Genomic DNA, 25136 nt, shown 5'->3' with positions numbered 1-25136 from the left:
TGCAATGTGTTGTTGTTGTTCTTTTTTTTTTTTAACTCATCTGGAGTTTGTTTTGCTGGATTTGCACAGTTTGCATGTGTGCTGTTACATTTGCCTGAGTTCAGAGGAGTACAAACTGTTTTCATTTTCCTGGGAATTGTGATTTGTTTCTACTATTGAAAGAGGAATATTTCTGTCCCAGCATAGCTTCCTGATAGTTCTAGGACTTAGCTGAATGTAGTTTCCATTACCTAGAGAGTAGATGGAAGATGAGCAGCACATTTCAATTGAGAGCTCTTATTACGTACAAGGTACTGACCTAGGTAGTGTTCTGGATACTTAACAAAAGAATATAATTTAATATTCCCAATAACTTTATAAGAAAATAACTGTTAGTATTCCCATTGTACAGGTGTGCAAGTCATAGCATACAAAAGTTAGTGAATTATCCAAAATGTAAATAACTCTTGGAAGACAAGAGGGACTCCTCATCCCCAGGCAATCTGCTGCCCAGCTCTCCCTTATCCTTAGCCATCTCACTCTACTGCTCCGCATTAGCATTTCAGAATTGGAAATCATGAAAAGGAAGGGTGTGTTATGTTGCTTAGAGGCTGGTTTTTCTATTTCCAGGCAGCACCTTGTGTTTTGAGTATGATGGCATTTCTAAGGGCTTTTGATCTATGGACGTATGGGAAATCACAGGCCTGGGTGAATATAAGCCATAGACTCTGGAGAGCAGTTTACCTTGTAGGCCAGTTCTTCCAGCCAGAAGCCCTTGAAGACCTGGCTTTACTAGATAAGATCTTTTAAAATGCCAAAAAAGGACTTGAGTAGGACAGCTCTATGCTGTCACCTCTGGTCCGAGGTGAGCAGGTAGAACAGGATGCCGTGACCTCAGCTGAAAGTTAAGCATTGGACTGTGACCAAGGCAGAAAGGAGAGTTCTTGTATGGACTGAGCCTTTCCTGGGAGACTTATTTTTTCCAATAGTCATAGTAGCACTATAAGAAACTAAGTGTGAATAAAGAGCTCTTTGCCTGGGGGAACCAGAACGCCTAGTAGGATTACTGTGTGAGGGCTTGATACCCTGAAACACAGCTCAGCTTGTATTTCTCTTCCCTACCTGTGCTTGTAAAAGGGGAGCTAGCTCATCTCCTGTTCATTCTCAGTAGATTTGTGTTTTGTCACATGTGTCCTCAGTTTATAGAATCTGATTTCAGGAACTGGCAAAATAAGCAGTGGATAAGAGAACTGAGCCAGAAGAGCAGTGCTTAGAACTGGAAGCTGATGCCCAGAGAGGATAAAGTGACTTGCCCAAGGTTGCATGGGGCAGAGCTGGGATCTTTCCATTGTATTATCTGCCTCTCTGGATTGTTTATTTTACCATTCGTAGCACAGAAGTTCAAACAGTAGAACATGTAATCTGTCTTTCAGCATTGTTGGAAATCTTTTCTGAAAAGAGATGGGGGAGGGAATACGAAAATGCACTTATAAATATACTTCACTGAATGTGTCAGTCTTTTGCATATTGTCATGTTTTAATGTGATCTGATTGAAAATATGACTCTGGGTCTCCCAGAGACAGGAAACCTGAATTAGATGACATTGTAAGTTTATTTTTCTTATATTGCTTTTCCAGGTACAGATATAGCATTTTACATTTTCAAGTTATTTACTATCTGTTATCACATAGCACTGATCTGCTAATTAACTTTTGTTCCATTTAACAATGGTGTTATTTTATCCTTATTTTAAAATAGTATATACACTTTATAGTTATCTATCAATCTTGTTTACATGCATTAGCTCTTTACATCTGCATAATTATCCTACCAAACTAAAAGGGCAGGTAGAATTATCCCCATTTTGCAGATTGGAAATCAAAATAATAAGAAATTGTGTCATAGCTAGTTAACTAGGACTAAAGTTTCTTTAGTCCTAGACCAGTGTTTATGGTTGAACCTCTCCAGGAGTGGTTGTTAACCTGCTGTTGGTTTCAGAATCCCCTGCAGGGCTTGCTAAACACATACAAATTGCTGGCTCCACCTCTAGAGCTTCTGAATCAGTAAATCTGGGGTGGGGGCCTAGAACTTGCTTTACTCACCAGTTCCCTGGTGTTCATGATACTGCCTGTCAGGGGACACACTTTGAGAACTGATCTAAAGCTTTGCTCTAGCATCTTTGAACATTTGGCAGGTAATCAATCCCTTATCTGCACTACTGAAATCCAAAAAGCTCTGGAAACTGAACTTTTTTTCACTGAAGTTTGGCACAAACTCATTTGGCAGTAAAGCCTGACCTGAACTGAGGTGAAACTATTTCTGCTCTTTATCCCATGGTGTGACTGTTCCTACAGTTTGCTGCAGAAATGTTCATGTGTTGTATTACAGAGGGTTCCCCAGACCTTTCTGAGGGAGTTGTGTTTTATAACAGACACACTGTAATTCCTTACAGAATCTGAAAAACCCTGAGATCTAAAACATATCTAATGCCAAAGACTTCAGATAAGGGGCTGTAAATTTGTGCTAACCTAGCCAAAAGGAAAAGTTCTTTGCTTTTGATGCTGCAAAAAAAAAAAAAAAAAAAAAAACCCTCACCATTTTTAGATAGAGTGTACACATTTGAACTTGATATATGCCTTTTGAGACATCTTTTTGGAAGGTTTTTCAACAGCTTCTGTCCTTTAGTTGCAGAAATGATGCTTCATGCTGAACTACAAGCAAAAGCATTGAGCCATCCTTCCCAGTGAGCTGGGCAAATCCCAAGGACACAGTGATCTGAAAGGAGTATTTCCTGATGCTTACATTTAGTAGGCATGCCATCAATAATGACATTCACATCCTTAACATACTCTCTCTAAAGATTGGCTTCTCTACCTAGGAAGGAGATTCTATTAAGGCTGCAGAGTCGGGTAACAAGGAAGAGAGAAGAGAGCTTAGTATTTTTATTTAATAATGAATCAGGCTTAAATCATGAGATGATTGTTCAAATCCCCTAAACATCATTTCATTTAAATGAGAATGCTTTTTAGAGCTATTGCAAAACCATCAAAAGCATATTCATCAGGAAACACTAACATATTGTAACTGGATTACATGAAATTGCCTGGGCTAAAATGAGTTACGGAGAAAATATATTTTAAAAACCTTACCAATTCATTTATCTGGAGCATATAATTTTGTGTTCTATTCCTAGGATTGTTGACATTCATTGCCACTGATCTGATGTGGCTGTGTTCCTTAGTCGTGCTTTCAAAACCCTCTCCCTCCTGGGTGATGCAGGAGAGACCCAGAGCAGTTAATCATTTTCAGAGATTGGCATCTCATGTCCACAGAGTGATTTGCATGGAAGTAGCCTTTCCTCCCCAGCGGCAAAGAGGCTCTTTGATACTTACATTGCAGGGCCCAGCAGGTTTGATGTACCCACATAATTGGCAAACTACCTTCACCCTCTAGGAGACCTAATTCTCACAGTGTTATAATTCTTACCTGCCTCCTATTTTATAGATCCATAGACTCTCCTCAACTAGGGCCAGAACTAATTTGATTGATGAATCATATCAAACTTAAAAAGCTTCTTGTGTCCTCATTTGGCTATAGTACTCTGGGAGTCCTATTTTGCACAATAGACCACTTTTCCTATTCAAATGATTTGATTCAATGTGCATGTTAGGTTCAGAACCCTCTAGATTAACCAAAAGTATAATCTATTCAGTTTTCCAAAAAGAGTAACTCTCTAGTCCATCAACATCACAAGCCAATTAGTTTGCCAAATATCTCCTCAAACTTTATGCCAACATTGTTCTAAAGAAACTTCTGTTCTGGGTTTAATGTCTTTAACGAGAAGCAAGAAGGTCACAGATATTCTAGAGTATCTGTTTAACAGGGCTTCAGCAGCAGCATCAGTTTGCATACTCCGTAACCCTAGGAGCAGCCTGCTCCATGTGACTAACTCCCCTGAGGCTTGTGCAGTGTACAACCTGCACAACTGAATATGGCAGCTCTTTTTAATGTCTCACATATTGTAAATAAATATTCCAAGAATACAGGATTTGTTGGACCATCATCACCTTCATACTTCCCAAGATGCATGGGATTTACATAAATCCCAGCCCATTAATACTCTGATTAATCCTGAATTTCTTTCTGGACAGGATCACTATACCAGAAGACCAGATCTCAAGCTCACACGGTAGAATGATGAGACTAATAGCACCTACCATCTTTTGAGTGATTTAGACATTGGACCAGGTATTCTTTAGCTTTGCTAAGCAGTCTCTAGTTCAAGTTCAGTAACATTTTACTCAAATTACTCAAACTGAGTAATGTTTTCTAAGCCATCTTTCATCATGTTCTATTTCCTTTCTCGTATTTACCCACTCATAAGAAGCCATTTATAAATGACAAGCCTTGACTATTTACCAACAAATCATGAGACCCATGGCATCTGTGAGGCAAGTCTCAGCCTCCCTGAACTGGCACCATGATTAGCAAATGAATGGCCATCAACTTAATTGCAAGAGATTAGCCAATCAGCCAGCAAATATTTAGTTAGTGCCTACTATGTGCAACTGTTATGACAGGGCTTGTGGATACAGGTAATTATAGAAGCAGCTGACATTTTTGGGTGGTCATGCATTATATTTGCGGTGACCTTTTAATCCTACAACAAGTTTATGAGGTCACTGTCATTATCTCTATTATGTAGAAAATTGTGGTATGGAGTGGGTATTATAACCCAAGATGATAGAATTAACAAGTGTTTACATGTGGGTTTGAACTCAGGTCTTTCTGACTCCAAATTTCATGCTCTGAACTAGTACCCCTCCCTTTCTTTCCTCCCTGACCTCCTGAACTTGTCAAAATTTAGTCTCCATCTTTATAACCTGTACCAGAGAGGACTGATACAATTTTAAATAAAGTAGATGCAAATACTTCATAACAAGCAGGAAGTAAGGTTCTCATTTATGCCACCTAAATAGTGTTGAGAGTGCAAATTGGGAGTGACCTCAAGAGGCAATCTCTTCCATTAGCTAGTGTCTGCCAGACAAAGACAGTTGCACCCTTGGCTTCAAGGGTCTTCTTCGATTGAGTAATAATAAGTAACACTGTACACCAAGTCTCTTTAGTTTTTTACTTGGGGCTACTTTTCACAGCTGACGCACCCTGGTAGTTCCACTGGGAATTACATGACTCCTGTTTAGTCACGTAAGAAAGTGCTATGGAAGTTTCCCTGCTGCCAGGATGGGGCACTGCCCACACCCGTTTTCCAAGTTAAAGTAGTTCCGCTAGGCTCTTTGGAGGAGGTCTCTAAGGTCTGAATTACATTCTTGAACCAGGGCTTGAAGCCCATCCACACTTCCCCTTGGGCATACTAGCGACTTTAGGAGTAGGTTACCCTGAGCACCCAGCTGGGGGAGACTGTGTTTTGTCCTCACCCACTTTCAGGAGAGAATGTCCATTCCACCCCGCAGCCACAACCATGGGTATATCCTAAGCTCTGTTTTTGTTTCAAGTAAGGGCTCCAGAAGGCAACATTTAAGTGCCTTTTTTTCCTCATGAAATTGCTTTTGACATTTTCCAGCTTATTCTGAGATACAGCCGTATAAAAGTTACATCTCTTTTTTGACCAGTATAAACAGCCATGGAGGGCAGTGTTTAATCTGTCACCAAATGCCCTATCTGCATTTCTACATGAGCAACTGCTTTTAAAACTTAATGCGGGGGAGGGGGAAAACAAAAACTGAAACAAAACTTTACCTCTGTTGCAGATGTAGACCACTTCCTCCTTTCTGATAAATAAGACCTGGTCATTGTCCTCTTTCTCTTTTTGCTCTGAGTGGAGGCCCAGAGCCCACTCTTTTTTTGTTGTTTGGTGGTTGTTGTTGTTGAGATGGAGTCTCACTCTGTCCTGTCGTCCAGGCTGGAGTGCTGTGGTGATGGCTTGAACCTCCTGGGTTCAAGCAATTCTTCTGCCTCAGCCTCCCAAGTTGCTGGAACTATAGGTGCACACCACCACGCCTGGCTAATTTTTGTAATTTTAGTAGAGATGGGGTTTTACCATATTGGCCAGGCTGGTCTCAAGCTCCTGACATCGTGATCCACCTGCCTTGGCCTCCTGAAGTGTTGAGATTACAGGCGTGAGCCACAGGATCCACTCTTAATGATGGCATCAGTTGTGGTCAGCGCACCCCAACTTTTATGGTTTTAGTTCTTTAATTTGATTTCGTTATCAATACTCTGTGTTTTGCAAGGAGGCAAGGGATAGATTTTCATTAATAAATAAATACTTACTGAGGACTGTGTGCCAGGCTTTACATAGCAGAGGTGGGGGAGGGCTGTGATGTTCTTGTGGAGTTGAGTTAGACTCAGGATCACAGAAAATCATGCCTGGTGAGCTCATAAATAATAACAACCAGAGCTGACTGTGTTGTGTACCTTATTGGGGATATAACCAACAAGAAAGGAAGGAGCAGGGAATCACCTCTGAGAGGAATTGATACCTATTCCAGGGAGCATGGTGTTTGAGTTGGACATTGAAGAATGGAAAGGAACTCAGAGATGTGTTGAAAAGGAAGACATCAGAGGAAACATGTAGTGTCATAGAACAGAGATTGGCGAACTATGGCCCATCGTGTATGGTCTAAGGAGCTAAGATTGGTTTTTATATCTTTAGGCAATTGGGAAAAAGTCAGAAGAAGTACATTTCACAGCATATGAAAATTATATGAAATTCAAATTTGTTTCTATAAATAAACTGTTATTGGAACAGAGCCACACTCATTCTTTTATATATTGTGCATGGTTGCTTCTGCAGTACCATGACAAAGTTGAATTGTTTGACAGAGACAGTATGGCCTGCAAAGCCTAAAATATTTACTCCCTGGCTCTTTATGGAAAAAAATGTGCGATCCCTGACATAGAAGCATAAATATGGAGGATTGTTTTCCTGGAACGACAAATTAGCTGATGCAGTTAGTGTATGAGGCAGAGAAAAAAGTCAGAAAGATAAACGAGGGCCACATTCAAGAAGTTTTTGAAAAGCTTGTTGATCTTTTGGACTTTAGTTTAAAGTAAGCGTTGCCATTGAAGAATTCTGAACAGGGGAAAGATGTGATCAAGGGGAATACAATGATCATATCTGTGCCTGGGAGGAGAACTCTAAAGGCTACCAGAACGTAAGATTTGAAGAGGAGGCCAAGTGTAAGTGATAAATGTGAGGAGAATATTTCTCAACTAGCTTTATTTTGCAAGTAACCATTTGAGAATCTTTATGGAACCTCATGAATTGAACTTCACACTGTGAGTTACCCAGGTGTGGTGGTTCACACCTGTAATCCCAGCACTTTGGGAGGCCAAGGCAGGCAGATCACTTGAGGCGAGGAGTTCGAGATCAGCCTGACCAACATGGTGAAACCCCATCTCTACTAAAATTACAGAAATTAGCCAGGCGTGGTGGTGGCTACTGGGCTGCTGGCTGTAATACCAGCTACTAGGAAGACTGAGGTAGGAGAATTGCTTGAACCCAGGAGGCGGAGGTTGCAGTGAGCGGAGATCATGCCACTGCACTCCAGCTTGGGCGACAGAGCAAGACACCATCTCAAAAACAATAAATACGTAAACACATAATTAATTAATTAATTAATTAATTGTGAGTTAACAGAAGTGGATTTTTTTTTTCTTTTGCCAGCAAAAGTGTTTTCTTTTATCTTTCTGTAACTGAGCTTTCTGAAAAACATGCATTGCATTTCTATGGCTTCCAAATTGTATGCTTACAAATATGGTTTGATAAGGAAAAATGCTGGACTGTGTATAGCAAACAGAGGCAGGCTTGATGAATTTATGTTTAAAATAGGCTGAAATTTTCAGATTGGTTTTGTTTATTTTCATTGTCAAATTTTAGGCCTCTTTACAGTATTACACCCATGGAATCTAGAAATCACTTTTTATCAAACTTTAGATCCATAGGGTTACAAATGGTTTAAGGGTTGCCATCTATTAGCCTCATATTTTAACCATCCATTTCTACAAAAAATATCAAGCATCAAGCATCACCATAGCAATAATTATATTACGTTCTGTGGAAGAGAATTCTAAAGAAATATGAAAAAATGATTTTCTGTTTGAGAGCTGGAGCAACATGTATGAAATGTTAAAATAATAGTATAAAATAAAAAGTGATTGTGCATCATAGAAATTCAGAGAAAGGAGCAATTAGGGAGGCCTGAGATGGATTCTAGGAAGATTGAAGGATTTGTTTAGCATGAAAAGCCAGGAGAAAGTATTCTGGTAGGAGGTATTGCATGTGAAAAATAAAAGGAGTTTTGATGTAATAGGTACTGGGTGAACAGCAGATTTTGAAGTGTTCACATAACCAATAATTTAGTAAATGTGTTTATGGACTAAGCATTGTGGTATACCATGGAGAAATCAAGATGAATAAGACATTGTCCCTACCCTAATGGAGTGGGACTGTGAAGCCTTCAAGGGGAAACAAACAATTAATTACAATATTCATTAAGTTCTATAATTCAGGCGGCCTCAAAGTGCTGGTTGACACGGTAGAAGTAGAGTCTGAGGGATGTTGTGATGATATCTGTTGGCCATTATGGGATAGATTATTCCTGTGAAGACTTCCCCTGAAGCATCCAAGACTGCTCTGGGGTTGGTTCTAAGGGGAAGGGAGTGGGAGATAAGAGTCGGGATGGAGGATAACGAGAGAGACAGAGACAGAGACTGATTCATCTTCTCATATATCAAAAGTCTCAGTCAAAAAGTTCTTCCTGAAGACTCTCTTATGTTTGCTAGTGTCCCTAGGTACCCGTCTCCCTTGTTTGTATCTTACCAGATAAGTAACACATCACCATCTTCACTGATTATTTATTTAAAGATAAGGAAAAACTGTGGGAACAAAGTAGTGATATGTTTTTCCCTGCTTAAGGACTTGTTAATTTTTACATTATGAAAAATAGGCTGGGCATGGTGGCTCACTCCTGTAATCCCAACACTTTAGGAGGCCTAGGTGGGCAGATCACTTGTACCCAGGAGTTTGAGACCAGCCTGGCTAACATAATGAAACCCTAAAAATACAAAAAAGTTAGCTGGGTGTGGTAGTGCATGCCTGTAATCCTAGCTACTCGGAAGGCTAAGGCATGAGAATCACCGGAACCTGGGAAGCAGAGGTTACAGTGAGCCAAGATTGCGCCACTGTGCTCCAGCCTGGGCAACAGAGTGAGGCTCTGTTTCAAAAAATAAAAATAAATAAAAACAAAATACTAACCTAATAAAAGAAGGAGATTCTCGGACTTATGTTTCTTGACCCTATAGCTTTAGTTGACCTGCCAACAACTGAACTTATAATAAAATAACAAAAATTAATTAACAGTAATTTCTCAGAAACCCAAAGAAAGCAATCTTCATGAAAAAACACGAAATAGTCTGACTCCCTCACTGTAGCTTACTGCTGGGATGTGTTGGTGACTCTGATAACATACAGAGGAAATACTGGTCTAACAATAAGATGCTAGTCCCAGTGCCTGTATTCACTAGGAATGTCATTTGAGACAAGGAATTTCCTTTGTCTGAGACTCATTTTCCTTTGACTTCATGATCTCTAATGCTCCTTGCAGATCTGAAATACCATTTAGTTTTTATTTTCCTGTAACATGTTCTTGGGGAGAATGTTATTTTCCTTGTTTTACAACCCAGACTTCTGATAGTTAAATGGGAAGTTGTTTTCTTGGCTGGCAAATGACCAGGGAAAGTCTGGGACAGGTTTTGCTCCAGGACTCCTCCTATAGGTGTGACTAGACCAAATCCTTTCCATCATTTTTCAGATGTGAATATCCAAAAATAATGACAAGGGTACATTCTGGACTGTTGTATCTCAGATAATTCTGAGCACTTAGCAATTTATATAATGTGTGTCACCTAGAGATATTGCCTAGGAAAAGGAATCCTTTAGAATTTCTGAGTTTGCAGTAGAGGAACAGTTGGAGAAGAGGAGTCCCTGAGCTGATCTTGGTTTATGTCCACAACTCTAACTTTGGAGACTGTGACAGCCCATGGTTAAGCTGGCCGAGTGCGGTGGCTCACGCCTGTAATCCCTGCACTTTGGGAGGCCGAGGCGGGCGGATCACGAGGTCAGGAGATCGAGACCATCCTGGCTAACATGGTGAAACCCCATCTCTACTAAAAATACAAAAAAAATAAGCTGGGCATGGTGGCGGGCCCCTGTAGTCCCAGCTACTCAGGAGGCTGGGGCAGGAGAACTGCATGAACCTGGGAGGTGGAGCTTGCAGTGAGCTGAGATCACACCACTGCACTCCAGCCTCGGTGACAGAATAAGACTCCGTCTCAAAAAAAAAATAAAATAAAGCACAAGCTGCCAAGTGACATGCTTGTATTTACAGGTAATCTTGGCAACATACTTCTACCTCTAAGCTTTAATTTTCTTGTCTGTAATTGGAGAAGTAATACCTAGCTCATAGAATTATTGCAATGCTTAAATTAAATAATAGAATACATTTCAATGTGTAGCACAGAGCCTAGTACAAATGAAGTGCTCAATAAAAAATAGTTGCTTCTGCTGTTGTGACAGTGCTGGGAAATACGATTGTTGCTGTCATGTACTAGTCGTCAGCCTTTTATCTTTCCCATGGTTAAGAAACACCATGGGCATGCCATTTGGAAGATAATTCTTCCTAAGGTTATATTCCATGTGGTTCCTCTAAGTTAATTTTGAATTAGAGTTGAAAGGGGTCTCTGTCCAACCCTGGTTCTGGGCCATGCATATGATGGTTCAGCCCATTTGGTTTCTGTTCAACACATGTTTATAAACATGTTTATTGAACATCTGTGCTCTGTTCCGCCTTTATGAAATTTGAATGATCAATACGAGATCTCCATGTCAGACTAAAAGGTTATTTGTACAAGAACTGTGGTTATAAAAACAGGAACAACTTTAAACATGGCAACTGTATTGGGCATTATTGATTGCCCACCCTTCGATCCTCTTTCTTCCTAAGAAAGCCCCATTTTTGTAAGTATATCCACTTTCCCATGTTCAATTCATTGACTCATGAAAGCTGACTCCATCCTGATCTCCACCTAGGCCTGATTAGTGTAACAGTAATCCTCTCTCTTGTCAGTGACTGGCTGACTGTGGGCATCTAACCTTCAAGTCCTGTAAACAAAACAGGCTACGTGTTCAAACCAGTTTTAGTTGAGTTTTCTGATATTTGAAGCCAAAACTATCCTGACACCCTCACTTAGCCTGAATTAATTCTGTTTATAAATGTAATGGAGTTTTTCACTCCACTTTCTTATTCCTCTACAAGTTGGCTGGTAAAAGCTGGCCTAGAGATACCATGAGATATGATGGCGGAAGCCTGACCCAGAGGCACAGGCATGGCCAGCAGCCCCATGCTCATGCTTCCCAAGTGTCGCATGAAAGATATTAAGGGATGTGACTTAAACTCTTCTGTAATTTAGGACAAGAAAGATAAAAAAATAATGATATCATTTGTTAGTGGGAATTCTGCCTCTCTCTACCCCTGTACTCACCATTGAGGAGGTAAAATGACATCTGATTGGTAAATTTGGGGGGAAAGGCTGATCTCAACTTAACACATGTTCCTATATGTCTTTAGTTATAATTAATCCCTAGCCTTTAAGTCATAGGTCCTTTGAGAAGGTGATGAAAGCTGTGGGCCCTCTCCCTCGAAGAAGGTACATACATACTATACAATGTCAGTGTATGCACTGTCCCTTTCTACTCCCCAAATCTATCCATATAATTTATAGATCCATATATCTCATGTTAAAAGCTCTGAGTTAAATCCCCAGAAGCTAGCTCACTAAATAGTGAGTATAGATTGAAGAAGAAGGAAGCCTGCACAGGATGGGAATGTGATGCTGAAGGTGATTTCTAGTGGTGCCCCGGGGAAGGACATCCAGTGAGGAGTGTACACTATGCAGTGGGTCTGAGGATACTGCAAAGGTGAAAGGTCAGGACATCTATTAGGATTCCAGCAGGGAATGAAACCACTCAGGTCTAAACAAAGAGGCTTTAATGAAGAGATCACACACTGAAATGCAGGCAGGGTTAAGACAACAAACCAGAATAGAGTGTCATTGCATCCAGAGACTGGCAACTGGGGAAAGGTATAACTGCCTGTAGGACCTAAGGAGCAAGGAGAATAAATAGTGTTACAAGGCCTAGTAAGAGCTTGGATGTCTACCAGGAGGAAGCAGAAGTCACACAGAAATGCAAAACTACCTCCAGCTCTTTCCTTCCCTGTCTACTGATCTTTGGCTAGTGCCTTCCATTTGCTGAATTTAACTGGAAGTCAGAATACATGGGACCTGGGGTCAGGGAGGGAGATGCATTCCATAAGGGCAACTTCCTGGGACACAGATGGGTAGAGAATGAATATAGGATGCAAGCGGAGAATAACCAGAACAGGGGATCAGGCAAAACTGAAGAAATGAACAAGGGTAGGAGTCTGAATGATGCACGTGGGTGCTAAGGAGGCCTGGCAGGGGATTAGTCAAGGGGTACAGATGACTTAGATATGTATTCAGGACCAAGTCCAGAATGAGAGTGATTTGAATGTGGAAGAACGAAGACCTAACTGGGCAGGGAATTCAGACTAGAACTCACCAGAGAGGAGTTCTCCAAACTTCTGCGCAGCCAGGTAGAAACCAAGCCCCAGATGGTCCGTTAACAGCTGTTAACCACATACCCGAGATCACCTACCCCCTGTGCAGTTAGAGTATTTTCCTATGGGAGGGCCAAGCAGAGCCAAAGCAGTGTCCTCCGAGCCCTGCTGATTGCTTGCTATAAGGCTGTGGAACACCCTACCCTCTAAGGGTTCCAAGTGTATGGTCCTTTTTGGTTTGGAAAGATGGCAGACTGGAAGAAACGAAAGGAAAGGCCTTTGGAAACGTGATTAGCTGCTCTTATCATTAGGAAATAAAAGATTCATAGTTTTGCTTTCCAATTTTAATCTGTAAAACATGAATGATTTAAAACTATGTCTAAGAGCTGGGTTTCATTTTAGCGACTTAATCATTTTTCTGATTCATTGTTACCATTAGACCATGTCTTCTCTAAGCCTTAAATATATATGTGAAATTGCAATTGCAAATGTTGCAAACTAGTACAGTCATGTGCTCCATAATGACATTTTAGTCATTGATGGACCACGTGTATGAAGGTGGTCCCGTAAGATTAAAATGAAACTGAAAAATTTCTGTTACCTAGTGACGTCATAGCCATCCTAACATTGTAATGCAAAGTATTACTCATGTTTGTGATGATGCTAGTATAAACAAATGTATTACACTATTAGTCATATAAAAGCCTAGCACATACAATTATGTACAGTACATAATACTTGATAATGCTAATAAATGACTATGTTACAAGTTTACTATAGTATACTTTATCATTGCTTTAGAGTGCACTCTTACTACTTATTAAAAAAAAAAGTTAACTGTAAAACAGCCTCAGGCAGGTCCTTCAGGAGGTATTCCAGAAGGCATTGTCATCATAGGAGATGACAGTGCCATGTCTCTTACTGCGCCTGAAGACATTCCAGTGGGACAAGATATGGAGGTGGAGACAGTGATATTGATGATTCTGACACCGTGAGACCTAGGCCAACGTGTATTTGTGTCTTAGTTTTTAACTAAAAATTTAAATAGTAAAAAATAAAAATAAAAAAAAATTTTAAAAACATAAAAAAGCTTATAGAACAAGGATATAAAGAAAATGCTTTTGTACAGTTGTATAATGTGTATTTTAAACTAAGAGTTATTACAGAAGAGTTAAAAACTATTTTAAAAATTTTAAGTTTATGACATTAAAAAGTTACAGTGAGTGAAGGTTAATTTGTTATTGAAGCAAAAATATTTTAAAATACATTTAGTATAGCCTACATGTACAGTATTTATAAAGTCTACTTTATAAAGTGAGTGTCCTAGACCTTCACATTCACTCACCACTCACTCCCTGACTCATACAGGGCCACTCCCAGCCCTACAAGCTCCATTCCTGTGTCCTCTATAGGTGTACCATTTTTTATTTTTTATGCTGTATTTTTAGTATACCTTTTCTATGTGTAGATATGTTTACATACAAAACTGTATATTATTGTGTTACAATTGCCTACAGTATTCAGTAGAGTAACCTGCTACACAGGTTTTTGTAGCTTAGGAGCAATAGGCTGTACCATATAGCTTAGATATGTAGTAGGCTATACCATCTAGGTTTGTGTAAGCACACTCTATGATGCTCACACAATAACCAAATTGCCTATTTCTCAGGCCGTACCTTGTCATTAAGCAATGCATGACTGTATGCTTAATGTTGGTGGGGAAAGGGGGTGTGTATTTTTTGTCTGAGCAGAGCTATCTTATGGAGCTTGAAAGCTCAGCATTCAGAGTCAAGTTACCCAGGCATATGATACCAGAAAGGTGGTAGAGTACAACAGTAAAGCACATGGAGCTATCATCATTCTAACACTTTAAAACTGAAACACAACAGGCACTTTGCAGAAAAGTATGTCTAAGAAGTAAACTCTGGCCGACTGCCTGTTTTTGCACATAAAGCTTGATTGGAAACATGGAATCACTAATTCATTTACATGTTGTTTATGTCTGCCTTCACCCTATAAAGGCAAAGTTGGGTAGTTGCCATAGAGACAATATGCTCCACAAAGCTCAAAATAGTTACTATCTGGCCCTTCACAGAAAATGCCTGCCAACTTTGGCTCTAGACTGGAAGCTAAACAGCTCCTAAATGATATAGCTGGCCATTAGGTATAATTTAGAGCAGAGAGTAGAGACAAGTTTGTTGGAGCCAGTTGAATTTGAAGAGGAATTTAGGAGAATGCAAGCCACGGTACAATTTTTAAAAATTATAATTTCCCTCACGTGTATTTCAAAATGCTATAATTAATTGCAGTCTATGTAAACAAAAATGGGAAATTAAACATAGCGTTTAAAGAAAAGTAGAAAAGTAAAACATCAGCATATGTGTAATTTATTTTCCTAATCTTGTAATCTGAGATTATATGTGTTTCAAAGAAAAAGTAAATCAGAAAGAAGAATCCCCATACTTAGTTTAAAAGATGATGTGTAAAATAGATCATCCGTTACCCTTGATAAGACAGCAGTCTGAAAAAGAAAATAAAAGAATGACTCTCCATCTTGACTGAAAATAATGGGTCAGCATAATTAAATGATCTAACTTGATCTTGAACTGACATTTCAAATTTGTCTTAATCACCCAAGCCTTTGAAGTTCCACAGGGGCATAATTTTAATACTGGGGCTTTCAAGAGCTTTCTAAATAGGCCAACATCTTTTATAATCTTCAGGCCGTCACTGGATATTTAGGATATTTGTTGGGAAGAGCAGGTGTTCTTTTGAACCGCCTCCTTTGAAAAACAAAAACAAACAGTAATTCTACCTGATGGTATATTATGACAAGTCTAGAATTATCAATGGTTTCTGAAGAAAAAGAACCAAATAGAGTGCACCCTTGACAGTACATTCAGTCAAGACTTTTCCACTTCTTAAGCCTCCCTTAAGCCAATATTAATTTACATGTTAAGATGGTAGTTTCTCTCCAACTGGGACGTCCCCTTGTGTTATAAACAGAAGTCCCCTTGCATGTTCCATTTAAATTTGTATGTAATTTTATGATTGCTGGACCATCAGCCAGGATATATCTGGGATATATCCCTGCGAGAAGATGGAGAGGGTGGTCTGCCTTCTGTGGCAATGGCCCACCAGACAAGAGCCAGTGACTCAGCTCACCATTTTTTGGAGAAGCTGCAGACACCAAAGAAGCTATTTTTGTGAGAGAGTGCTCCATCACTCTCTCTCACACATACACTGATTCTCAACGCTGTTCAGGGAACGCAGCAGTGAACAAAACACAGAATCTCCTGCCTTCACGTAGATTGCAAGTGTCACGGAGGAATTAAAGCCAGAAATAAGATAAATATGTACTATGTAAGATTGTGATCAGTACAAAGGGGAAAAATAAGCTGGGCAGTGGAATAGGAAGTGTCAAAGTGCTATTAGGGTTACAGTTTTAGGAAGGGTAGCCAGGGAAGGCTTCATGAAGGTGATAGTTGAGTAAAGACTTGAGATAAAGGGAGCCATTTATGTTGGTACTTGGAGAAAGAGCATTCCATGTAGAGGGAACAGGCTGGTGAGTACCTGGCTGGTTCAAAGAACAGCGAAGAAGCCAGTGTGGCTGGTGCAAAGTGAGCGAGAGGGAGAATGTTAGGAGATGAGGGTATTTCTTCCAGGAACCTTGCCATGCCAAGGACTCCAGGAACTGTGGAGCCTTCCTTTCCCTTGAAGGTTAGCAGTTTGGGAACAGTTGGTGATAGCACCCTTGGCCTGGGTACCATAACTTTCAGGGTGGGCACCAACAGTCAGCATCCTCCAGGTAGACCAGAGGAAAAGAGATAGCACATAGCATGCATGATGTTGCAAAGACTAAATGACGAGTTTGTGAGACAACCCCTAGGGTCTCAGGCCAAGCTGTGTGAGGCTAAGCAGGCAGTCAGTCTCCACATAAGCACATGGAAACAAGAGTCTGTGGAGTTTGGGTTACTCAGTTACCCACAGGCTAGGGAGTATTAGAGAACCTAGAGATATGTCAGATTATGCAACTTACTGATAACCCTGCCTAATAATTTTAATAATCAGTTTGCCTTTCCAAGCCTTTTCCCTTTTCTGATCAGTGTACTTTTGGAAGTGATATTGAAAGGGCCAAGTCAAGTGTGGGTTTTTATCTAACATCACAATAAAATCAAGGAGGAAATTTACATTTTGAATATAAATTGAAAGTATGATCTGCTTTCCCATGTCATACCTTTGTACCCCACCTCTTTATTTAGTTCTCTCTAAAGGTTAGCCAACATAAAGAAAAGAGATTTATGGGACAGCTCTATATATTGTAGGGAAAAATTGGGAAGCAATTTGAAATGAGCCAAAAGGATGACTGGGTGTCTTCAGTGAACACTGGTGGTTGTGGAACATACCCTTTCGGTTCATCTGTTTCTATACGGTCTCTAGGTTTTTCATCGTCTTTGAGCTATTTAAGACTCAGTGAATTTTTTTCTGGTGCAGATTCAATTTGTATTCCTACCCTATTATGGAAGAAGCAAGTTTTGCATGCATTAACCAAATTTATTTCAGTATTCGTAATGGCTTATATATATGTATGCTCTTTGGATTCTCCTTTAACCTGGCTTTAACATCTTACTGGTTCCCTTATTAATTAATGAGTTGAATAAAACCTTGCTTTTTTTATCTGCATGAGAATCATGATTTTACTTTTTAAAAATAATCACCTTTCAATCTTACTTTATAGTTATACCTCTATAAACTAAATGATAGAGGTAATCCCCAATGATAAGACACAAATGCCAAAATTAAATACAGTTATTTTTCTGCTGTGCTAAGTCATTCATTTCCATTCTTTTGTTTCAGGACTGTGCTTCTAGATGCTTTCATAATTAAGAACGGGATATAAATAATAAATTATAAGTCATGCTCATCTTTTCAGCTAAATTCCTTTTCATGTCTTCAGAATTTTCTGTTTCCTACTTACTGTTATTTACTACCCTAGTTTCTTGTTGTGAGCCTGGCTTAGCTTTTCTCTTTTTTTGTAAGAAAAAAAGTATGTTTTTAAAGTGAAATTTATTTAATTGAAAATTTGAAGATTAGAAATGATGTTTCTTTCCAAAGTCCCCAAAGATACCAGGTGGCTCAGGTATCATACATTGTCCCCCAGCTTGGTGCTCAACTAAATTATACTGTGCACATATGAGAAACCTGGAAATGTAATCATGATACACACAAGACAAGAAAGCCAAATGAAACAGCCCAATCAGACATGTAGTGTTCTTCAGTACTCTTTGAAATTAAATGATGAATTATTCATTTCTGCACCAGAAAAGGTGATGACTTGCATAGCAGTTTGAGTTTCTGACTTATTCCCACTTTATGCTTCTGGATTTCTTTTTCTGAAGATTTAATTATTCTATTATTTCAAAAGGCATAATTCTTAGTGCATGCCACTGAGTAGGAGTCTAACTTCCTGTTAAGAAGTCCAATTTAAAAAGTGAATTTTAATAATTTCTGCACAATACAGGTACCAGGTATAATAAATGGTAGTTCAAAATCTGCATATCATCAATGCTTCATCCCCTGATAAGAGGAATGAGCTAAAGCAGGTTTCACTGGATTTTCCATGGGTACACATTAGCCTGGGATGCCTGGATACATTTCAAAAAATGTATTTCTCCATTAACAATGAAAATACATATGAAGGAATTGCTGCAAAGTAACTTGTCTTCTCTCTGTGATCGTTAAGAAAATATCAGCTGGGTCCATGTGTCACCATCCTGACTTTCCTTAGGTTATTTGGACTTTCCCTCTGGAAACCAAGTTACAGTTAAAGAAGGAAAAACTATAAAATGGGAATACAGAACCATGACATAATCAGTTTTGTAGTGTAATGCAGGCTCTAATAAAAGAAATGATCAACTTCCTGTATAATGAATTTGTGAATATATAAGGTTGCCACCCCTTGAGGATTTGTTTGGTTTGTCATCCCATTGACTAACATTTTCTTATGGTGAATGTGTGGATTACCTTATAATACCTTATATTATATATACCAATATAATATGTTATATCCATATATTATACCTCTAATACCTCATATTACCTTATAATCTTACAGCATCTACAATTTGAAGAAAATTCTAGCTGATTCATTCATTTCTCTTAAACTACATTCAAATCGTTTGGATTCACTCCCCTTGAGTAGGAAAAAGAAAAAGACAATTTTTTTCCCCTACTTAAATATAAAGCCATTAGTCGCTTAGGTTCCAGAAGTGGAGTGACACATCTATAGCATGTATATCGTCACTACCCTAAGTTGGGTCCTTCTCAATCATGATCCTGTTTTATTGTAGACCTTAGAATCCTTCTCAACACAACTAGTTTCTAAGAATTTATCAAAGTCGGTTTGTGAAATGAAACTTTGAATTTCAAATTCCAGGACTTGAATAAAGTTTTAAGTTTCAAATTCCTTGTTTATTGATGTTTTTCTCTGTCTCTTAAAACTTTTTTATCTCTGCTGAAATTCTCCAAACCATGATGATAGATGTTTGAAAAGTTCAGATAAAAATATATAAATTCTCAGAATTTTATCCAGCTAAAGAAAAATGACCCTGGGATTAACTGCAAACTCCTCTTTAGGTATCAACAATATCTCAAATCTTTTTAATCTCTAAAATAAAACCTTTAGGAGCAGTGACTCCATAATAGCAAACAGCCTCTCCTACCATCAAAGTAAGAGGCCAAGAAAAATTCAAACTAATCCAAATGTCAATAAATCTAGGTATCATTTTACCCCATGAAAAAATGGCACCTAGTTCTTAAATAAAGTATGCTATGAAAAGTGTTTATTTAACAAACTTTAAACGAAATCCTTTTCATTAAGAAGATATGCCATTTTGTTTAATTGCAATCTAGACATATTTTCAGATTCCCTTTGTTAAGTCAAGAGCCCAAGGCAACATCAACATACTTTTAAATAGCTTGTCCAATCCGTTGTTTTAGATAGTAACAATAGTCAAACTAGTTCTTTTTTTCTTTCTAAAAACAAAACAAAAAGTAGTTGGAGGGGTGAATGTTTTACCTTTCCCCTGGAGTTGTGGCATTATGGAAACCCAATGTGGCCTGGGAGTCAAAGGTGCCTACAGACTCCTCCATCTCTAGCTACTCTGCTTGGCTTCTTGTGCACAGAGGTTTCAGCTCATTCATTCCCGCTTTGATTTCCATACTCATTACATGCAGCTCTCCTTTCTCTCACCCTTCCCCCAGGATAGAGTTCTCCATGTCACTTCTTATACTGTGGGCCTGCTGTGCATCCAAATTGATTTTCACTTTTCCATGTCAAGGCTGCAATCCACATGGAAATTCTGGAAGCACAGAGGTGTTCAGAAATTCGTCTGAAACAAGATCTAGCCTAAAACCACTTTATGATTTAAGGAGCATCCAGATGTTTAGACATAAAACACTGTTGCTGTGATTAGTTGAATGGTTTTTCTGAATACTCAAGTTTTACACATACGTGGGGGTAGGGGGAAGGCCTGTTATTATACCTTCACTATTCAGCCTCCATTGTATAAAATTCATGATCATTTAAAAAACATACATTAGAACTGTATTTAAGAGTTCACTCCTCTCTCCATTATCAACAAGTAAGTCACCTTTCTAAATTACTTCCCACTATAGCAAATGAAAGCTCATTAGATAGAAGCAATACAGATTTGTGTTCATTTGGCTATTTGGTACGAAACAAATGGTTTATTGACCACTTAAAAGTAAAACTTATCCACTTGTTTTTGTACCTTATAAAGTCCAGCCTCTGCTGTCTTTTATCCTCAGTTTCTTAAAACAGTGATGTATTCTTCAAAATAGTTTCTCAGTAAGCTTTTTTGTCTCCCTCTCTTATTTACATCAAGCTCTCTTTTTTTTTTTTTGAAACGGAGTCTTGCTCTGTCACCCAGGCTGGAGTGCAGTGGCACGATCTCAGCTCACTGCAAGCTCTGCCTCCTGGGGTCATGCCATTCTCCTGCCTCAGCCTCCTGAATAGCTGGGACTGCAGATGCCCGCCACCAAGACCAGCTAATTTTTCTTTGTATTTTTAGTAGAGACGGAGTTTCACTGTGTTAGCCAGGATGGTCTCGATCTCCTGACCTCGTGATCCGCCTGCCTCGGCCTCCCAAAGTGCTGGGATTGCAGGCTTGAGCCACCGTGCCCAGTCTACATCAAGCTCTCTTTAAACCCAGGTCTTGTAAGACCTTGATATCGAACGTGGTTCATAGACCAGCAGCCTCTGCATTACCTGGGAGTTGGTTTGAAATGCAGAATCGTAGGCCCCACCCTAGAATTTTCATTTTAACAAGATCCCCTGGGGGATCTCATCACATTAAAGTTTGAGAAACACTAGGTTTAGGAAGGCTAGGAATTTTTCAGAGCCTGTTAGTAGGTAGAACAAAAAGGATTTGTGTCAAGTGAAGGACAAGAGATATGGTGGTGGAAAGCAGCTGGGCTTTGGAGTTAGACACACCTAGATTCAAATCTTGGGTCTTGTGCCTTTAGCTCTGGAAACAGACAAAAGATTTGTGCTCTCTGAACTTTGGTTCTAGCATCTGTATATTGTGGCTTATCAAACTTTTTTTTTTGGTGAGAATGAAACAAGCTACACTCACACAAACAGGATATATTCATTGACAGCTGATGCTTAGTACACATTAATATTAGTTTACTCATTCAGTCCTTGCTGTATGCTTCTTCCTCATTCTTAATGGTTATCTTTTCAGCATCCCAAATCATTCAGAGCATGATTTTTCACTGTTTTATATATTCAGACATGGTTTCAATGTATCTAAATATGTAGGCCCAGAAAAAGCATATGATACATAACCAAATTCATAAAATATAAAGTTAAAAATGTTGATTAACTACACTGGAGGGTTCTGATAGAATTAGAATGAAATTAGTGTTGGAATTAGCATGTGCTCCAATATTTCTGCTTTCCTACAATTTGACTGACAAATAGCTTTAGATCGTAGGCTGAATGTTGACATAGATGAAGTACATCTTTGCTGTCTTCTTACTTCTCAGGCCATCTTCTTTGCATTTGAGAGCCCAGTCCCTGTCTCTGTATCACACCGGAACTGTCCAGAAGGTGTGGGGCTGATTTTTACAGTGCTTCGGTCCCAACCCTGGATGTTAGAATTTAATTAGCCTGGCATGCAGCCTGGGCATTGGGATTTTCCTTATCTCCCAGGTGATTCTAAAATACAGCCAGCGCCGGGGAGCACTGATCAAGACCAGCCCTAGCAGCATATTTAAATCACCTGCAAACTCTAACAATACCTACCACTCCTATCTCAGACCAATTGAAACTAAATCTCATGGGGCCTGGGCATCTGTAAGTTGTCAAAAGTCCTCTTCCCTGATATATGAGGAGGTTGAGAGTCATTCATCAAGTGTGTGCTCTCACTTTATAGATGAAGAAACATGGAAAATTCTTCCCCAAAAGCCCATGATCAGGGCTTAGTTCCTGCTGATGTTCCCCCTCCTCCTGGGCATTCACATTTTAACTGAGGACATTTTAAGTAAGAGTAGGGGTGGGAGACTCCCAGGCCCTTCCACCACCTTTGGAGATATCTGGGGGCCTGGTGTCTTCCCCTGTCCTGCCATTGTCCCTGCCCTGAGCAAGCTGTTCCAGGGAAGCCCTGGGGAGCTGTGTTCATGACAGTGAGCAGGAGGCCTCCAGCACACAATATGTTCATTATTAGAGTGTATTTTTCATTGATTTGATAAATTCGGTTTTACTCCATAGGATTTACAAAGGTAGGAGAAGAGATTTCTGCAGCAGGGTCTAATTCTGCTTTAAAATGCCACAACCATCGTTCCTAGGACCACAGAAGTGCTTTTGCTTAGATAAATGTCATCCTAGACCTAGGGCATCACCGGGATTATAAGGTTATTGAATTTTCCGTCTGTACCTCTAATTTGCATGTTGCAAAAATAAACTAAAGATTTTATACAAAAATTAGTTCTGAGGTGACCGGATAGATTTTTCCAGTTCACATTAAGCCAATGTATCCTCTGGTGAGGGAAAGGAAAGATAATACCTTGTCTGGAAGCTGGAACAGACTTCACCTAAATTTCTTCCTGCCCTGGACAAGGTGAAAGCGAAAGTACTTTAAATTAATGTTTCCTTGCCCTAGCTGCTGCTTTATGTTGTCTGCATTTCCCAAGCAATTTGCCATTCTTGTTGCTAACTCCTGCTAGAGTTTTAGTACCCTAGTTAACAAGTTCTTATGAACAACTAAAAGCATCCCAGCTTCAACATGTACTAGCTGTGTGACCTTGACCATGTCAACCTTGCTGAGTTTCTGCTCCTGTATCTCTAAAACAGGGAGAATACTAGGACCTCCATCATAAGGTTATTGAGAATAATGGATGAGTATATACAGGTTTTAAAGCACTCAGTGCCTGACATGCAATAAGCAATATATAAATGTTTGATGTTTTATTACTATTAAGCACATTTCCTTTTATCATCTCCAAACATAAGGAAAACAACTGACCAGTAGACTCTTCATTAAAACAAAACAAGAAACATACATTAAAATTATTAACTAAATGTTACTAATAACTCACCCCATATCTAAGAACTGGTTTTCATTTCATAAATGATCTTAGTGACTCTTTTCTTGAATCATCTCCAAATTTCCATTTGAATTTTAATGGTATAAGCAGAAATGAACACTTCTATTTGGTCTGATTAATGTCTGTTTTAGTGAGAAATTCCAGATTTAGCCATCTGAATTCCACTTAGTTGTCCTGAAGTTTATCTTCAGCTAGGATGGCCAACCATTCTGGTTTGCACAGAACTGAGGGACAAATTTTTCCACTCCATCTTCAGCCTGTGGCCAGCTGGGCCCTTATGTCTTGGCAGAGGCAGCCTTGTATGGCAGCCTGCTCCACTAAAAATCCCTTAATCCTGAGATACCCAAATACCTGGCAATGGCCAGTCTGTACAGCTGGAGAGGGTCAAATTTACCCCAACAGAATTACAAGAACTGAATGGGTGAAGACTGGCTTCAGAAAGTAAATATTGGGAAGACCAGAATATTTTCTCTACTTAATGATCTAGCTGTTGAACTTGATAGGTCCTTCAGCCCCCCTTGGAACTTTTCTTATTTGGTAGAATGGGTATAATATAATGTTCATCTGACGGGGCAGGTGACTGATCTGAGGAAGCAATATCTGTGTTCCTGCATAAGTGTTCACTGCAGACAGGCGCTGATTTATACTCTCATTTCTCCCATTTCCTCATTATTTGACCTTTGACAAGTTTCCTTCGATCTCTGAGCCTCCCATTTCTCATCAATGAAATTGAGCATCACAGCATACCCCCTAAAGGGCTTTTCCAGCCCACCTGAGGCACGCGCCTGTGCATATTCACATTCATCCATGCCTCTGCCCTGACCACACCAGTTGCCTCCATATCTGAAAGGAGTGATTTCCCCCAGGAGATTTCTAGCTGACTGAAAAAGAGGTTCTCAGCCTTGGATGCACATTAGAATCATTTGAGGACACTTAGGAAAAAAAAATACCACCCTCCAGGTTTCCCTCCAGACCAGTAACTCCAAATCTCAGAGGGTAGCCCTGCTGTCACTTTCTAAGTTTTCACTGGGCTGGAGGGAGGGCACAGAGCTGCCCCCAAAGAGCAGGTATGAAGAGAGGCCCATCACTGACCCCAGACTTTTCCATGAATATCAGAGAAGGAATTCGAATCAAGCCCTGGCCTTTGATATGTGTCAATTCAGCTTACTGATCTGGGCAGGTTTGTGAATAGGACCCTATAGACTGCTCCCTCTTTTCCAGGCATTCCACTTCTTCAGTTGGTCTCCAGTTTACTGACTCAGTTTCCACGAGCGCCTTGTAGAGTAAGTTCACCACATGAGTCTTTTCTTGTCCTTAGGAGGGCTCATGTCTGTGTCTGTGTCTGTGTCTTTACAAATAGATGCTCTAAAGTCACTCTGGAACCTCCGCCTTCCAGAGCAAGCCCTTTGGAGGCAGCAGGGTGGGGTGCTCCAGCCAGCTGGGTTAGTAGAGAAGGCATCAGCCAGCTCAAGTAGAGCAGCCTGAGGTTCCTTAGCCACTCAGGCCCGGCCTGGATATATCCCCATTATTTCCTCACTTTGATTTTCAAGCAGTTTAACCAGAGGACTTTCTTTTCTTAGGGCAGATCTACCTTAGGAGATAAGACCAAACTTTATCTGAGTCACAAGTTTTTGTTCTACACCTTTTCATTCTCTGCCTTCTTTGACACTCGTGAAACTGGCTAGTTTCTTTGGTAACCCAGCAAACAATGAAAATAATAAAACTGAAGATTTCCCAAAGTTCCGTTAAAGATTGGCCACTTTGTGACACTGAGATTTGGGTGATATATTGCCTAGTTGGAGCATCAGTGTTTTTCAAAGCGTTTTAAGCTGTAGGGTCTGAGCTGAGTGGGTCTGGGTTTAAAC

General features: G+C 39.7%; 1 protein-coding gene across 2 annotated transcripts in view; it reads left to right on the top strand.

The window, feature by feature from the left end:
• Positions 1-25136, top strand: part of RCAN2 (regulator of calcineurin 2) — a 259974-nt gene that overhangs the window by 108796 nt on the left and 126042 nt on the right. The gene's annotated exons all lie outside the window — the stretch shown is intronic.

The sequence above is a fragment of the Trachypithecus francoisi genome, unplaced genomic scaffold (genome assembly GCF_009764315.1).
Source record: "Trachypithecus francoisi isolate TF-2019V2 unplaced genomic scaffold, Tfra_2.0 Lachesis_group10, whole genome shotgun sequence".
NCBI lineage: Eukaryota > Metazoa > Chordata > Mammalia > Primates > Cercopithecidae > Trachypithecus > Trachypithecus francoisi.
Note: the sequence above shows the minus strand (reverse complement) of the source record. Positions and strands in the feature narration are given on the sequence as shown.